A 19,511-nucleotide genomic window follows, 5' to 3' on the forward strand; every position below is an offset into this window, starting at 1 on the left:
CTTAATCTACTGTCATGGTAATATGCAAAAGGCCAGAATATTTTAAAATTATGTACAGAAAATATCACAGAGAGTTCTAAGAAATAAAATTATTTAATATGAAATGTGTCCTCAAAGTCATGAAATGTAGATTTACATTAAACAGATATTGTTAACCAGGAGGCTGGTGGTTCACACCCACCAGCCACTCCTTGGAAGCAAGACTGAACAATCTACTTCTGTAAAGATACCATCTCAGAAACCCAAGGAGGGGTTGCTATGAGTCGGAACCAACTTGATAGCAGTGAGTTTGGTTATTTGGTTTTACATACTGCTAATGATTAGAAGTCTAATATTTATTTATTTTAAAAATACAAGATATGAAATGAGAAGAATGAGACTCAATTAATCCATTCAGATACTCACTACTCATATATATCAAGAGGAGAACTACTTATAATTAATAAACAGCACAGTAACATGGTGGGCTAACCAATATATTCATCTAAATTATTAGCTTTGTCTACATACAGCAATGAATCTTTACTCCTTCGCTACCGCTGAGTTGGTTCCGACTCATAGTGACCCCTCCTTAGGTTTACCAGAGAGTATCACTACAGAAGTAGATTGCCCAGTCTTGCTTCCAAGGAGTGGCTGGTGGGTTTGAATCACCAGACTTCTGGGTAGCAGTCAAATGCCTTAGGCAATATGCCAGCAGATCTCCCAATGAATCCTTAGTAGTTATAATTTTAAAAGATGTTCATGATAAAACTAAAAAAAAAAAAAAAGAGAGAATATACATTTGAACAGCATTATCAAGAAATGTGTGATAACCATATATAGAGTATGGTAGAATTTTACTGATAGAAATGCAATGCTCCTGCCTTTGAAGACACTTCTATAAGATCTTTAAGGTTAGATTTTACTTAAAAAATATATTACAGATTTAACTGAATTTCTATCAAAAGTTAATAGTATTCAAATAGGAAATGGAAAATACAAGAGCATAAATTTCACTGAGAGAGGATAACATGAGAAACTGCTGCAAATGATAGAAGGGATGGAAATCTCCTAAGAGTTAATTAAAAAGAAAGAAAGAAGAAGGAGAAGAAAAAAAAAGCACTAATTATGTGACAATGGGTTAAGAATCAAAATATAAATTAATGAGACATAGAAGACAATTTTGGAAAAAAAAACCTCAATTACATGTAGCAACAAAATATAAAAAAATATAAAAATCAAGGGGTATTATATGAATTATTCAGCAAATGAAAACAAGAATTTGACTTTGGAAAAGAAATAGATCTAAACATTATAACATACACTAATATAAATTCTAGATATTTCTGAAATATTAAAAAAAAGAAAGCAAAAGTATAAAATGAAATCAATGTAAATATTTAACCTATCTTGGAATACAAAAAGATTCTCCAACTTAAAATAAAAATATCACAGAAGAAAAGATCAATTGACGTAGCTACATGAAAGAATATTTGCACATTTTCACATTGGCAAGATATCTGCAGCAAATGGTTGTTGTTCCTGTTAGTTGTTGCCTTCCAGTTGATTCTGACTCATGGTGATCACCTTCCCTAACCCATCTCTTCTACCCCCTCGGCAGGTAAAGGATAATATCCTCAGCATACTAAAAACAATTACAAATTAAAAAACAAAAAACACAACCCTAGTAGGAAGTTGAAGAAAGGATAAGACTAATTTACAGAAGAAATAATAATAGTCCATAGATTCATGGAGAATAAAATTTAACTTCCTAGAGAGTGAAAGAAATTTAATATAAACAATTACAAGATTCTACTCTTCCCAATCCTAATAAATTAGCAAATTGATAATACTGATACTTATGTGGTGATAATTGATACTTATGTGATAAGTATCTAAGGACATAAGTAACCATATATGTTGCTAGTATCTAATATATATTTATATATATACATATTTACATGTGTTCTTGTGTGCCATCAAGTCAATTCCAACTCATACCAACTCCACAGGATACGGCAGAACTGCCCTATAGGGTTTCTTAGGTTTATGGGAGTAGTCAGGTCTGTTCGCCTGTGGGGCAGCTGGTAGGTTTGAACAGCCAAACCTCTGACATTTTGGTAGCAGCTGAGCACTTAGCCACTGTGCCATCAGGGTTTCTTCTTACACATATACACAGTATGTATATTATATATTGACTTATAAAATAACCATTGTAATACATTTCAAATATCCTTAAAATTTCATACTCTTTGAATCAATGTATAAAAAACACAGTAATTACAATATGTAGATCACCACATACTATTGTGTTATGCAATAAAAAGATCACTTTCCAAAAAATAATAGTACAAAAAAGAATACTGTGCCACTAATAAAACCAAAATCTTAAGGTTTTTTAAAAAAATGTGTAAGAAATGCTCATGAATAATAAATGAGAAGTATCACAAAGTGAATTTAAGCTATTTTTATTTTTACAAGACATACTCAATCATTGCATAGCATTAGCCTTGGCATTACTGCAATGATTAATTGTAGTTTGGCTAGAACACAATTAGCCCAGATAATCACTGCATAATATTGAATGGTTACATAGTCAATTTTTTTTTAATGCCTTAATTTTATTTTTTTTTTAATTTCTGGATTTATTGGCATTACATCTTGTAGTAAATATTCATTACTACTAATTTAAAGTTGATTAAATGAGATTCACAAATACCAATCAACTAATGAAATAAATAGTATAATTTAGAAACATAATTTAAGAAAGTTGAATTAGTTAACTAGAATGATCAGAAACAATTTTGATAAATTTCAATCATCTGCCTTAATGAGGTCTTGAAGTGACTTTTTCATTACAATAGGAAGACTAACCGAAACCAAACCAGTTGCTATGGAGTCCATTCTGACTCATGGCGACCCCATGTGTTGCAGAGTAGAACTGCAGTCCAGAGTTTTCATGGCTGTGACCTTTCAGAAGCAAATCATCAGGACTTTACTCCAAGATGCTTCTGGGTGGATTCAAAACACCAACTTTTAGGTTAACAGCTGAATGCTTCACCATAGGCACCACCCATTGATGTGTAATACAAAGACCAAATATTTGCTAAAGATAGGACAAAATTGAGTATGATACTGTGTGTTAGAGAGAAATCACTCTTAAGCAAATGACTGATCTCTTTAACTGTTTAAATGATTTAAAAAAAAAAAAAACTTTTATAAAAGGCTGAAGGCTGTGAATATTATCCTATTTGCTAATAAGATTAAACTAACAGGATAGCTTGTTAAATAGTGTCATGTACTGGTATTACATAAATGAGAGGTAAATAAATCTCAGTAACAATTGTAATCCAAATTTTATTGAGAGGATATTTGATGACAGGTAAAAGTCGCAGGTAACATTTCTGTGGAATAAGAACTAAATTCAGAAGAGCACAGAATTCACTATCCTCTGTCATTAACTACTTAAAGGTGATGAATTTAGTGAAAGTGCAAAAACAATCAAAATGTAGACTCATTTGGATCATAACTTACTACAGAAAATTAATCCAGAACTTACAAATCTCTAAAAATTTACTCTCTAAATCCAATTTTTTCTTTTGAGGCATAAAATAGTAAAATTTGGCAAATGTGTTGAGGTATCTGACAGAATTATTTCTCAGTCTTATACAATAAACTAATGTAAGAGATTAAAAAAAGAAAAAAAAACACCTCACTGCCCTCGAGTTGAATTAGACTCATAGCGACCCCTCCTTGGGTTTTCCAGGCAGTATCTCTATGGCAATAGATTGCCTACTTTTAGGGTAAAGGAATTTTATTATACTCTATTCTACCTTATTACATGATAGTATTACATATAAAATATTATTATATTCTCATTTTACTACATTTGAAAAGCATAAGTTGACAGAACATGTAATATTTTTTCATGTACGTTATTACTACTTTTTTCAAAGTAATAAAAAAAGACAGAAACCTACATGTATATGAAATGTAATCTAAAAAGGAATGAATTCTACATATGACAAACGAAATACTGGAATGTTCTCTGTTCAATAAGAAGAGAGTCAAAGAAAATCAACAGAATTTTTTTTCCTTTTTGATTTGAAGAAATCTTACCAGGACTTTACCATATACAGGTAGTTTTCAACTTACGACAGAGTTCTTTTTCAATGATTCCATTGTAAATTGATTCTGACATAAGTCTAATACCTCCTTTTTTTAAGTTTTCATTTTTGTTGCATTTTATTATCATTATTTTTATAAATCATAACATTTAACATCGTGAGAGACCATCCTAGAATGATAACATCAGCAAATTACGTGTTACAACATTGTATGCAGTACATATTACTAATGATCAGATGCTTTAAAAATAAAAGAAAACAGCCGGTCATTAAGTGTGGTTCATGTAACATGAATATGTCATAAGGTGGAGACTACCTATACTCCTCTCATTGATGAAAGCACAACTGACACTAGATGAAGGTGGGGTAGAGGGAGGGAATGAGGAGAGGTGCTTGATACAGCACATAACTTTTGATCATACTGCAAATAAAATTTATTTTACTGTTCTAGGGCCACTGACCTTAGATCATGGACCAAAGACTAAAATAAGCAGAGTGCTTTTAAAAAACCATCCACCGTGTGAAAATATAATTGAATATATTCATTTAATATTACAGACTATTTAAGTTAAAGCATTAAGAGTACTGGTATGCAGTTGTGTTAATGCAGAACCATTGGCTAAACATTTTAGGAAGCTCAGAGGCACCTCCCTATTTCCACTCCCTTGGCCAACAATTATATTAGGTCAAATGAAAACTACTGATCAGTCAAACAGTAAAGAGAGTTTTCACAATGAAGTCAATGAATTTCCATATTAGGTATGAACTGAGGTTGATGTTACATCAATGAGAAAGTCAAAACATTCTTTGAAACTAATAGGTAGGGATAGTGTTAAATTCCAGATGACCCAAGTAAATCCTTTGATATTATTGTGGGCTTAGATAAATGATATAAATGGGTCACAGCAAAAAGGAATAGAAGCAAATACAGATCTAGTGTGAAAAGAATTTTTTTCTTTTTGCAATTTAGTTCATCTGGCTTTAACTTTCAAGATAAATGAATAACAGCATGCTATCTAAGGAATTCTGGGAAAGAGTCAGAAAATTTATAAACATGATACAATATCCTCTTTGGAGGAGAATGCCTGTGGTACTGAGAGAGAGACAGACATACACACACAGACACAGACTAAAAATGTGAATTAAAAAGAAGAAATTCAAATATTTTAGTTGACGAAACATATGAGGCTACCTAATTCAGGAAGAAAAAAGAATTTGTCTAGCACCAGTTATTAAAAATATTCTCTTGGCCATTTAACTATGTCTGAGTAATGACATTTTTCATAAGCATCTTAGCAGAAAGTCTGCAGTTACATAGGTCACCAAGGTCATACCTATATATGGCATACAAAATGCTTCCATCCCCATGAAGTGATTCCCAAAAAAGATCATCCATCTGCCCTTCGTAGCTCAAGATAACTGGATAGGCAAAATTAAGACCCTGGAATATATTGCTTGGAAATAAAATATATTTCCTTGAAAATAAACACAATCTGTTATATGAAGCATTTTGTACATCCTAATTTCCTTGACACTGTCTAAGCTGCTTTCACTATTATGGAATGAATTCTTCTCTCACTCTCTATTTTATTTTCAATAATAAATTTCTACATCACAGCCTTCAGCTAACAGTATGTTACACAGTACTTGGTTCCAAGGAAAACAAGACTGCTGCCAAACACAGAATTTAAAAAGTTCACAGGAGAAGCAAAGAAGAAGACAGCATGGAAAGAAAAAGGTTCTATACAAGCACCGATATTTTTAATCATGGCATAAGACATGAAGATAATTGAAAGTATAGTTTGTAGGTAGAATATTTTCCTTTAACATTTATATATTTTTCCTAGTATTATTTTCTCTTACTGTTTTCTTGTTTACATAAAAATTGATGCCTTTTTAGAGACTTCTCAGGAGAAAAAAAAATGACCATAGCTAAGGCTGAAGGGTTAAAAGCTGCAGAAGAACATGTCTAGATGTGAAATAAAGTATGATTCTTTGCACGTGCAAATGAAGTGAAAGGTTTTAGATAAGAAAATGCAGTGGCAGAGAGTAACAGGCACCACTGTCATCCTCATACTTCTCTCAAGAAAAGTATTCTTCTTTATTTGCTTATTGAAAATTACTAAAACATATTTTTGAAAACATAAAAATAACATGTTGTTGTTATGTGCCGTTGAGTCAGACCCGACTCATAGCAACCTCTCCTTGGGTTTCTGAGGCAGTATCACTACGGAAGTAGATTGCCCCATCTTCCTTCTGAGGAGTTGCTGGTGGGTTTGAACCACCAGCCCTCTGGTTAGTAGTCCAGTGCCTTACTCATCATGCTACCAGAGCTCCCAAAAATAACATACATAAGGCATTTAACTGCTAACCAGGAGGTTGGCTTTTGAAACTCACCAGCCACTCTTCAGAAGGAAGATTGGGCAATCTACTTCTGTTGTGATACTGCCTCGGAAACTCAAGGAGGGTCACTGAATCGGAATCGACTTGAGGGTAATGAGTTTTGAGATTTTTATATGTGTCAATTTCAAGAGAGTCATAAAATGCATGAGTAGGGGCTTGTCTTCAAACTTCATGTTTACTGTGATGAGACTGGAGTTTTCAGTTTGATAAGTAAATTCAAAATTTTTCTTTAACTTTGGCATGTTCCCTTCAGATTCTTTTTTAGGTATACTTAGTCCTTTAATTCCTTTACTATTTATCTTTTCTCTTTCAAGAATTCTGTGTGAAAAGATGAGCCTAACACTCCTTACTGCCCCTGTCCTTATGGTCTATTAGAGATGTCCATTGTAGGGGGAAGATCTGTTGCAGGCAGTGTAGGCCAGCTGAGATCTTCTCTAGTCCTAGAGGAATTGCTCTTTTTCCTTAGTATTATTTTCCTTCACCTCTTCTTATCAATGGAGTAAGAACATCAAGACCACATTGAGTTCTTCAGCAAAAGGGCAGTTGAGGTCTGCATTTGGTCTAGGTTCCTAGGCTAACTGGGCAACAGGACCCCTGAGGCTCCCACACACAGGCACCTAGCTGTCTGGAGTGCTATTCTGGGGCTTGGGGCCAAGCGAAGGCCTAACATAGGTGTTACTGAAGAAAATTTACCACCCTTTAGAATTCAATTCAGAAACTGGTAGATTACATCATCCCCTTTTGGCTAAACTAGATGAGACCAGATGACTCAGTTTTCACCCAAGCCTACTGTGAAGCAGGGCTGGACACTTCACATCTTCCCATCCCTCTAATGAATCCCACACTACAAAGCATTGTTAAGTGATGTTGACTTTATTGAAGATCTCATGGGGAGAAATAAAATGCTTACAACGTACAGAATATAACACAGAGCCATGAAAATATCCATTTAGATGTCTCTGAGGACTTCACAAAGTGTTATTGTTGTTTTTCTCCTGTCTGTCTTTCTCTCTCTATCTATTTATTTTTGCAGCCAGACACCATTTCTTGCCTTCTACCTTGCAGAGAGGTAAAGGAAGCAGGACTTTTTTTGGCTTACTGGCCCCAGCTATTCCTCCTTTAAGGGTATTTCCTAGTATCTAAATATTCTCATCTTTTCCAGAATAATTTAGCTTTCTCTTAGGCTCTCTATCTTGGATCGTCAAACAAGTTAGCAGAAAAACAGATTCCTTAGAATCTACACTCCTTCGAAAGTGCTGCTGTTGTTGTTAGTTACTGTCAAGTTGCCTCCAACTCATGGTGACCCATGTGTGCAGAGTAGAACTGCTTCGTGGGGCTTTCAAGGCAGTGATCATTTGGAAGCAGATCACCAAGTCTCTCTTCCAAGATGACTCTGGGAGGGTTTGGACTATCAACTCTTTGGCTAGTAGTTGAGGGTTTAACCATTTGTGCATGATGGACAACTTTAGAAAGCACTGAGAGAGTCTGAATACAGTAAGGTATCAAATGACTGAAATTAAAATATATTTTTTTTTTCTCCTTTCCCCTTGGTTGATAATAAACTAAATTCCACCCACTTGGCAGAGAATAGATCTCTGATCTTGACTCCTAGGATTGCAACCTAGATGTCAGTATAAATTTTATAAGTACTATTTTAGATTTCAAATTCTCGTCTCTCAATTACAAGTTCTATATATATTTCTGGTAATGGTGACAATGGTGTTCCCACACTCTGGTTCAGAATGCTTCCACTATTCTATTATTGTCTCTGTTATCACAACAACAATTATTATCCTAAACTTATGTGTTGCGACTGATCCCACAAAAAAATAGCTTCTATTATTTTCACTTAATACATTTTGCCAATCTTGATTAGATGGATTTTTTTTTACATAACTTTTATTGCTTGTTTGAAGTTTAGTAATACCACTACTAGGAGCTCTGGTAGCATAGTGCCTAAGGCACTTGACTGCTCACCAGAAGGCTGGCGGTTCAAACCCACCAGCCACTCCTCGGAAGGAAGGTTGGGCAATCCTACTTTTGTAGTGATACTGCCTCAGAAACCCAAGGAGGGGTCGCTATGAGTCGGGGCCAACTTGATGGCAAAACAACACAACAACAAACTTCTACTATTACTCATGAAATCATGTCAGTCTCCTGCTGTGTACAGTGCTTTCCTGTGGGACAGTCTATGAAAACATGGCAATACAGTAAAATAAGTTTGAAAAATTCTGCATAATATAATTTCCCCATGGATATTCCCAACGTATATTCCCATGTATGACCATAGAATCCTTTTCTTTCAAGAGAGATTAACAGTGTTCCATGAAACACAAAGGAGCTCTGGTGACACAGTGTTAAATCATTCACTGATAACCAAAAATTCAGTGATTTGGACTCATCAGCCACTCCAAAGGAGAAAGATGAGGCAGTCTGCTTTCATAAAGATTTACGACCGTGGAAACCTTATGAGGCAGTTCTACTCTGTCCTGTAGTGAGTCTATGAGTCAGAAATGACTCAATGGCAGTGGGTTTGCTTCAATTTTATGGAAAACATTTTGAAAAATGTTTAAACAGTTTCCAAATAATCATCATTAAAAAAAAAAAAGTAGAAGTATATGATTCTAATCATATGTCGATATGAAAATGAGTTAATATAGGTAAAATAGTCATATAAATAGCAAGTGGCTAAGCATAAATTAAAATGTAGGTATGCTATAACGGCAAATCATACACATTTATCCCCTTGTACTACCTTTAATGGCAATTCTTAAATCCAACCAAGTAACAGGTTTTTGGTGCTGGAAGATATTGGTAAGGGGAGACAAAAAAGAAATTGGATTTGATTTGTGTTCATGGAATTCATGGCTGTAATTAATGTGAAGGATTTATTTCTCCAAAATCCATTTTCCACTTTCAGTCTCCAACTCCTTTAAGATTGTGGAATAGGAATAAATGTAATAAATATGAATAAATTTAATTTCTCAGAAAATCCTTTGCAAAACCTATGAATTTAACATAGTTTAAAATATTGGCTGAAGAAGTACTTAAAAACATGGCAATACAGTAAAATAAGTATGAAAAATTCTGCATAATATAATTTCTCCATGGATATTCTCATGTTTTATGTTAGATGTTTAGTTAGTCCAAATTCTCTATCAGCACATCTCATTAGTACAAATTATTCATTCTTATATTCACTCACCCACTCATTTACTTATACATACATACATGTTCATTAGCCACCCATTTTATACCAGTTCCATGCTCCATGTAAACATTGCAAATGTTAACATTGATAACTTGGAGGCACTATGGGATCTTGACTCATAGCAACCCAAAAGGACAGAGTAAAATTGCCCTATAAGATTTCCTAGGCTTTACAAGAGCTGATTGCCAGGTCTATTGTCCTACGGAGGCCTTGGTGGGTTCCAACAGCTGAATCTCCAACATTTTGTTTAGCAGTGAGTATGTAACCTTTGCTCTGCCAGAGTGCTATGCGTTACACTGACTTGATGATGGCACACAATAACAAAAGCATAGGATCTTGAAGAACCTTGTGAATCAATACAAAATAAAGCAGTTAAGTCTGTGGGATCTGAAGTCTAGACCAGATTCCTTGCTTCAAATCCTATATAACATTGAGTCTTACACATGATCTTTGGCAAATCACTTAATATTTCTATGCCGCAGTTACCTTATCTATAGAATTTAGACAATAATAGCATCTAATTCATGTGAGTTTCAGTAGTATTAAATGAGTTATATTAAAAATAATTCATATAGTATCTGGCACATAGTAAGTGCTCATAAGTGCTAGCAGTTATTTTTTATCATTATTTGCAATTTCATGGTATTACTTAGCTTCAAATGGATTCTAATGATTTGAGAAAAGTATACCTCACATGACATATAGTTACTTTCCATTAGCTAGAATATTTTATCAAACAGAAAAGTCCATTGCTAGACCATGCCAAACACAATTTAAAATATTTGATCAAATATTACAATAAAAAGAAAACTCATACATTATTATTCATAGTAACATGTAACACATGTACATGGCCAGAGAGTCTACTGAATATACTGAATACTATTCCAATTTGTTTCCAACAGTTGGAAAATTCAAAATTAAACATTACTTAGGCCCTTGGAGACAAAAGGCAGGGCACTCCTCGGAAGGAAGGTTGGGCAATCTACTTCTGTAGTGATACTGCCTTGGAAACCCAAGGAGGGGTCGCTATGAGCTGGGTATGACTCAATGGCACATAACAACAACAACAACAATGAGAACTAGGATGGCTTAATCTTTGAGGCATAAAGGGTAGTAAAAGGCTGTGAGTCACAAATAAATGCTTGACATATTCTGGCAGCAAAAACTATTAAATAGTTTGTCCAACGTGGGTAGGACTTACATCTTCAGGTGTATCATCTAACAGTTGGAACTATAACCCAATTTCTAATTCAAGAGGTATTGAAAAATCCTGTTTTTAAACAATAAACAATTAAAGCAAAATAAATAAAAACAAACAAAAATCAATATAAATGTTTCTCAAATAAACACAATAAAAAGCTTTTAAATTCTGAGCAGATAAAACAAAATGCACTTTTCTTGTGAAATGTTAAATGAAGCATTCTGGTTTTAATTTATTAACCCTTCCAACTTTACTTCAGGTAAAACCTAAATCTGTAAGTATATTGAATATAACTAAATGTCTGTAGTTTACAGTTTGTTCAACCACCTCTGGTATTATTTCTGCCTATTTGGATAATTAAGTAGAATTATCCAAATTATATATACCCAAATATATAAATGAAGGCCTCATTAATCTTTTTTTTTTTAACTTCACCTACAGTTTTTAGACTGGAGCATGCTAATATCTCTTAGTTTGTACATATATTCAGACTCAGTTCATATAATATTAAAATAATTACTAAAATTTGGTCAAACCCTCTGGGGCAACTTCATGAGATAAAATTGATCTCTTTTCTTAGAAGAGAAAATTTTGAAATCCCACAGAAAATAACAAAATTTAGACTTGGTCTATAATGCTTTAACTCAACAAAATTTATGAGATTTTACATTTGGATAAGTTTAATTTTTTTTTCCTTAATCAAACATTCTGAAATATTATGTTCAGTATAAATTACATACAATTTCTTAGACTGCAGCTTTAAAATTAATAATGCATGCTGGAAAACGGAAAGATCATTACTGTGATCCCCAAATAGTTTATATTTGTGGCCTTATAAAAATATAGATCTATTTTTATTTAGTTATTAAGCTGTTACATATACCAACAAAACTAACTAAATTAGAGGAAAATTCTCTATTTAAATCATTCTTTCAAGAAACAGTCTTTAAAATAGAATAGTGTAACTGTTAAAAATAAATATGAATAATTTATGGGATTTAAAAATTTGAACTCATTTTTAGTCTTATAAATGACATAATACTGAATTCATTTTACACATTTTTGCTCTTAATGTAAAAGTTATATTTTATCAAAAATGCCTTTTACAAAATTATCAAAGTCTTATTTTTCATTCAATGCTTAGCCGTATCTATCATCAATGTCATAAAAACTTTAGCAAAATGAGAAAATTCCAAACATTTCCATGCTACTCTCTCCTCCTCAAACGGCTTTACTTTGGAGGGTTGTTGAGAATAGGAAGGATTTACTAAAGTGGCAGAGAACAATAAGTGCCAATCCCATTACATATCCCTTAGGCTTCTTCTTTTTCCTTTGAACTTGGTATTGCCAAAAGTGCTTCAGTTCTACTTTCTACAATTAGTAGATTTTAACAAGACAAGTACATTCTGTCTTCAGCTTCTTAAATGTTGCTGGAAATAATTTACTACAAGGCCTTAAGTTATTCTCTTAGACTGAGTTTAAGGTAGAGAGTTTCCATGATCTAAAATTTGACGCAACCCTGCAATCCTCTATCATAGCCGCCATGATTCATTTGATAAGTTGCAGAGTAAAGTCATGGATTTGTTTACACTAAAACCAATGTTAGTTTGAGGAAAAAAATTAGCAACATCAAAAATGTTTTCTTGGAGATTTATTCCTTTTTGGGATATATTATGTGGATCTCCATTTAGGGATGAGGAATTTAAGATGATGTGGCAAGAAAAAAAGAAGAGGAAGGAAAATAAAGAGCATCAAGTGGTCTAACATTATACAGCGCTTAATTAACTGAAGTGACTAGAATGGGCAGAACTACAGCTGCAGAAAAATCACCACGCTTTCTCTATCTCTGTCCTTATGTCAAGTACATGAGCTAAAGAGATTACACACTCTTGTCCTCCTTCCTTGTTCCCTCTCTCTTTTCCTCCTTCCTCTCTCCCTCTCTCTCTCTCTCTTTCCTTTTCTTTTTAACTGACTATCATATACCCAAGCCTATGTTAAAGGCAACACATAAAAAGTGAGTCTGGAGAAAAGAAACACAGGAAGCAGACAAATAATTCATGCTATCAAATGATGGCTATTAAAAACATCATTTTGGGTTGTGGATGAGGACACTTTATCAATGTATTACTTTACCACTGACCTTGTCAGTTTGTATCAATTATACACAGTGGATGGAATTCACAGTTCAATTACTTATATGTCTAAATTGCTAAGATTCTAGATTTTTTATAGTATAAGAAAAGTATCTAATTTTTAAAAAATCTATTGAACACATTGATTCCAAGCATGCATGATTTAGAATATTAAATGTTTCAAAAAAAGAAAAAACATTAAAACACACTAATTGTACTCTGGAAATGTGGAGAGAGAGGTGAAACACAAGAAATAAAGTATTTGTACATCATTGTTGTGCCAAAGCCAAATTTTCTTAATGAAATGGCCACAGAAACTATTTATTTATGAACACTTTTTTAAGGATTTTAAAAATTAGATTTTTAAGACAGAAAAAAAAATGTCCAATTTGAAAAGTGAAATTATTCAGTTATGGAAGTCTTAGGGTGATTTTCCTAGCCTACATTTCTCCTTTTTTTTTTTAAGTGGTCATGGGAAATGGCTGTCCTCTTGCTGCTTCTGTGCCAAAAATTGCCCAGAATAGTGTTCTTAGAGAATGTTCAATTCAATTTTCCAGAATTTATACATTACACAAGATATAGTTACAGTTTAAATATATAGCCAAACTGGATTGCTCAGCTTAAGTTTGTAATGTTGTTTTACTCCTTTCAAGCTGTTGTTATTCTGCCTATACTTAAATTAAAATATGCTTTTTAAAATCCATATACTCAAAAAGTTCATCAGAATCATAAGCTAGACTCCTTAGAGTGACCTGTTATAATTTATTACACAAAGACAATTGTTAATCAAGGGGAGCTCTGAGACACTGTGCTATATATTCAATTCATAAGTCACTAAAAAAAAGTTTCAAAAACTAAATCCTTTAAACTGGCAGAGGTCTTATTTCTAGTCTCCCATTCATGCTGAAATAAATAACCACCAGGTAGGTCTTGTTATAGGTTAGTATACATATTATGGTACATTTAATGAATCTTTGTAATCTTCCATTGTGGTTAAGGACACACTCTACAACTGAATTTACTGAAATTGAATCCCAATTCCATTCTTACTAACTTCATGAATCTGGATGAATTACCCTATCATTTCTAGATTCATTTTTCTTGTTTGTAAAATAGGAACAATAATGTTTCCTATTTCACATAATTTTTATGAAGATCAGAGAAGATAATCAATGTAAGTCTGTTCAGTGGCTTCTGATTTCTTTTAGAATTAAATTTGAGCTCATTGCTATACCTACAAGGCTAGCAATTTACCCTGCCTGCAATGAATTTTCCCATTTCTTAGCAGTGGGACACCATACTCATCCTTCAGATTTCATTTTAAATACCAGCTCCTCACAGACAATTGGCATGACTGACCAATGATCTATCCATCCTTCCTTTTATCTATATATCTATCGATCCTTTTGTCCACCCATCCATTCATCCACCCATCCATCCAACACCAGCAAGCATATTCTGAGCACTTAACCTAGTTCAGACTTGGAAGTAAGGTAGTAGGATTAGGGAGGAAAAGCACAAGTGAAACTTGCTTTCATCTTTCCCCATTACTCTGAAGCATATGATCATAAGTGTGTTTCCTGCATGTATTTCACTCTGAAATAATTTTATTAATGTTTCTTTTTACTTGCTTATTGTCTGTCTGCCATTCTAGAAACTAACTTTCAGAATAACAGAAACCTTGTCAGTCTATATGCTATGTGTACTCTGTCTGGCATCAGTTAAGGGACTCAATAAATATTTGTTTAAAGAATGATTGAAAGGTTTACTCAGGAGAAAATAAAATAAGAAAAGTCAACTAGTCAGAAACATAAAATAATAACTAATCAATTCCAAAAGTCTATGGTTGTAAAAATATTTCTTGCTTCTCAGTTTTGTGTAGCATCTTCTTTCTAGAAAAAGGATCTTGTGAAAATATATTAGTTTATAAAATTATAATGAATAAAGGACTTACTGTTTTTGTTTTAAAATTCTGTGGTACCACCTGACAGAAATTCAGGGATTCAGAAATTCTGCAAGCACAGAGATGCAATTGAGTGCAGAAGGCAAACAGGAAAGGAGTCTTGTTCCTTCACTTTAGTTCAGAATTTTGTATCTGGTATTCCTTGTCTCATGTGGCAAAGACTGCTAGTTAACCATACCATGTGCATATCAGACATCATATAGCATTGGGCAAATCTGCTGCCAAGGACTTCTTTCAAGTGCTGAAGAACAAAGATGTTTCTTTGAAGACTAAGGTGCACTTGACACAAGCCATGGTATTTGCAATCACCTCATATGCATGTGAGAGCTGGACAATGAAAAAGGAAGACTGAAGAAGAGTCGATGCTTTTGAGTTGCGGTGTTGGCAAAGAATGCTATAAGTACCATGGACTGCTAAAAGACTAACAAATCTGTCCTGGAAGAAGTGCAGCTTGAATGCTTCCTGGAAGGGAGAATGGCCAGACTTCATCTCACTCACTTTGGTCATGCTGTAAGAATGGACCACTCCCTGGAGAAGGATATCAGGCTTGGCAAATGGAGGGACAACAAAAAAGGGGAATGCCTTCAATGAGATGGATTGACAAAGTGGCTGCAACAATGGGCTCAGGTATAGCAGAGATCATGGGGCTGGCACAGGACTGGGCTGTGTTTCATTCTGCTTTACATGAAGTCACTATGAGTCAGAGATGACTCGACGGCACCTAACAACAACAAGTTATGTGAGTCTCAGTCCCCTTTATTGCCATATTATCTTATTCTGAAAAAAAAAAAATAATACTATGACCATCACTACTTAAAAAGAAGAAGATGACGACGACAAATATCCATACTGCTGTGAAGCAGGTAAAACCAAGTTAGAAAAGAGATTAGAATGTTTCTGAAATATGTTCTGAAGAACCTGGTATTAACAGTTGTTCTACAAGTGGAGAGGGTAATACTACAATCAATTTTTGGAATGCTGAACTAGACAGATATTATTTTAAAATATAAAACTTCACATATCCTTTAATAATGTGACCTTACAGTGAGAAAAGTCAAATAACATTGCTCAAATATACTTTACCTCAGAAACTGAACTCATTTTTCATGGAACCTTGTGTGTGCCATAGCACATAATGTGAACAGTGAAATGAGGAATTCTGTTCTTCAATGGAAAATACCATGTGTTGGTGACAATATAGAGAAACAGAAACTTACCTAGTTTATTGGTAGAATGTAAAAATAGTACAGTTATTTTAGAAAACTCTTTGAAATTTTCTCAAAATGTTACCATATCATCTAACAATTTCATTTCCAGGTATATGTCATGACAAATGAAAACACACCCATGAAAAGGCATCAGAAGAACAAGGAAGGAATACACAGAGTCATTGTACCAAAAAGAATTGGTCAATGTTCAACCATTTCAGGAGGTAGCATATTAAGATTAAGATTGCATTGATTAAGAATCAATGGTATTGAAGGAAGAGGTTTAAGCTGTACTAAAGGCATTGGCAAAAAAACTAGGCTCTAAGAATTGATAGAAGAGCAACTGAGATATTTCAACAAATGAATGTGATGCTGGAAATGTTGATTCACCAATTCCAAGAAATTTGGAAGGTAGCTACTTGGCCAACAGACTGGAAGAGATTCATACATGTGCGTATTCCAAAGAAACATGAGCCAATGAAAGGAGGAAATGATTAAAAATGTCATCAATATCAGATGCAAGTAAAATTATAACCATATGATTCAAAAATGGTTGAGCAGTTTACAGACAGGGAACTGCCAGAAATTCAAAGCCAAACTCAAAGAGGATATAGAATGAGGGATATTATTGTTCATGCCAAATAGGTCTTGGCTGAACAAAGAGAATAGCAGAAAGATGGTTGCCTGTGGTTTATTGACTACACAAAGGCATTTGATTGAGTGGCTCATAACAAATTATGAATAACATTGCAAAGAATAGGAATTCTAGAACAATTAATTGTGCTCACGAAGAACCTATATATAGACAAAGAGGAAGTTGTTCAAGCAGAACAAGGGGATACTGTATGGTTTAGAATCAGGAAGGGTGTGTGTCAGGGTTGTATCCTTTCACCATACTTATTCAATCTGTATGCTGATCAAATGATCAGAGAAGCTGGACTATAGGAAGAAGAACATGGCATCATAATTGGAGGAAGTTGTGAAGGATTCAATTTTACTTGGATCTGCTGCAATCAACTCCCATGAAAACAGCAGTCAAGAAATCAAATGATGTCTTCAAGTGAATGGTACACCACGTGATCCTCAGCCCACATGACTATGAGAGCAGAACTAGATGATGCCCGGCTACCACTGTCAACCACTCGGAGAAGGATCTATGTAGGAGATCCTGAGTAAATGGGAGAACAATGTGGAACAAAACTCAAAAATCATAAAAAAAAAAAAAAGGACCAGGTTTGCTGGTCTGATAGAGCCTGGTGGAACCCCTAAGACTATGGCCCCTAGCTGTCCTACTCCTGTGGCTTCTAGCCCAATAAAAGACAGGCATATGAGTTGAAAATTCACATTATGTAGATGCATTCCTTGGAGCGATCAATCAAGGGAGAAATGAAGGGCTGTGTATGCCTAGGGAGACTGCTCAGGGAGCAGGAGTGCATGGGAGGGAAGGACACAGGGAAGAGGTAACTATGGGGAGGAAGTGAGCTGTTGCATTATGGGAAACTGCAGTCAATGTCATGATACAAAGTGTATGTGAACTGACGTAGGGAAAATGAAGTTGGTCTGTAAAATTTCACCTAAATCACAATAAAAATTAAAAAGAAATCAAATGATGTCTTGCATTGGGCTCATCTGCTGCAAAAGAGCTCTTTAAAGTGTTAAAAAGCAAAGATGTCACCTTGAGGACTAAGGTGCACTTGGACAAAATCATGGTATTTTCAATCCCCTCATATACACGTGAAAACTGGACAATGAATAAGGAAGAACAAAAAATTGATACCTTTAAAGTATGGTGCTGGCAAAGAATATTGAATGATCCATAGAAAGCCAGAAGAATGAACAAATCTGTCTTGGAATAAGTACCCTCAGAATGTTCCTTAGAAGCGAGGATGGTGAGAGTTCATGTCACATACCTTGGATATGTATCAGGAGGGATCAATCCCAGGAGAAGGATATCATCCTTGGTAGAGGGTTAGCTAAAAAGAGGAAGACCCTCAATGGGGTGGACCCACACATCGTTTGAACCCAGCAATGGGTTCAAACATGGCAATATCTTATATGGTTGGCACAGGACCGGGCAATGTTTCATTCTGTTGCACCTAGGGTCACCATGAGTCAGAACTGACTCTATAGCACCTAACAACAGGAGAAAAGCTGTGGTAAAAATGTAAACACACATGTACTTCCATACAAAAGTTCATCCCACATCAAAGCAGTACTGTAAGTATAAAACTGATAAACATCAAGATACATCATCCCTTTTTAAGTTTTAGATGTGCTATGAGGGAGCTCTGGTGATATAGTAGTTAAAGCATTTGACTGCTAACCAAAAAGATGGTGGTTCAAACTCACCAACCACTCTGTGGGAGAAAGATGAGGCCATCTGCTTTCACAAAGATTTACAGCCTTGGAAACACTACGGGGCTGTTTTACTCTGCCATATAGGGTCTCTGTGAGTTAAAATTGACTTGATGGCAGTGGGGTTTGGATTTTTAATATGGGAAAACAGTCTGTGCTCCACTACTGACCTAAATGTTTTTGATTTGAACCCACTCAGCAGTGTCATCAAAGATGACATGTTGGATCCTGTATGTACCAAAAAAAAAAAAAAGGAGAGAAAATCCTAGCTGACTTTTTAAAAGGGGAGAAAGATACAGGCCTGACAATCGGCTTTTGTAGATTACAGTAAAAACACTAAAGAGTAGCAATGCCACAAGTCAGAACCAACTCAGTGGCATGGGTTTGGTTTGGTTTTGTTGTTGAAAATATTGTGGACTAGAAGAGAGAGATAATTAGCTTCTTTATGTGTAAGATAATATAAAACAAAACCAGAAAAGGGAGCTCTGGTGCCACAGTGCCTTAAAGTTTTTGACTGCTAACCAGAAGACCACATAATATAGATTTGTTAGTTAAACATTATATATAAGCATGGTTTATTTTTAAGTGATAATTATATGCACAGGGATTATTATTTTTATGACTAGATCAGAATCAACTTGATGGCAGTGAGTTTGGTTTTGGTTTTTGAGATACTCTGAAATTATTTGGGTATCTTTCCACTTATACTAGGTCCACCTGCAAAGTCTGAATGAAATGAGAATTCTGCAAGTAGTTACATGGTTTTTATTTATAAATTGGCTCCAGGTATAGTTCTTCTGTGAAGGGATGCAATTTTAACATTTTGGGGTCTATTATTTTCAACTGTGGTTCACACAGTGGCTTTCATCTTCCTTTTCTATGGGACCAAAAATCTCAAAATGTTTCAGCATGAAGTGGATATCTAAAAC

The 19,511-nt window shown here is 34.4% G+C and overlaps 1 protein-coding gene across 1 annotated transcript in view; it reads right to left on the reverse strand.

Annotated features, from left to right (window-relative positions):
• Window positions 1-19,511, reverse strand: part of PDE3A (phosphodiesterase 3A) — a 406,437-nt gene that overhangs the window by 160,340 nt on the left and 226,586 nt on the right. The window lies entirely within an intron of this gene.

The sequence above is a fragment of the Orycteropus afer genome, unplaced genomic scaffold, assembly GCF_000298275.1.
Source record: "Orycteropus afer afer isolate SDZICR_OR568_19922 unplaced genomic scaffold, OryAfe1.0 scaffold00171, whole genome shotgun sequence".
NCBI classification, from domain to species: domain Eukaryota; kingdom Metazoa; phylum Chordata; class Mammalia; order Tubulidentata; family Orycteropodidae; genus Orycteropus; species Orycteropus afer.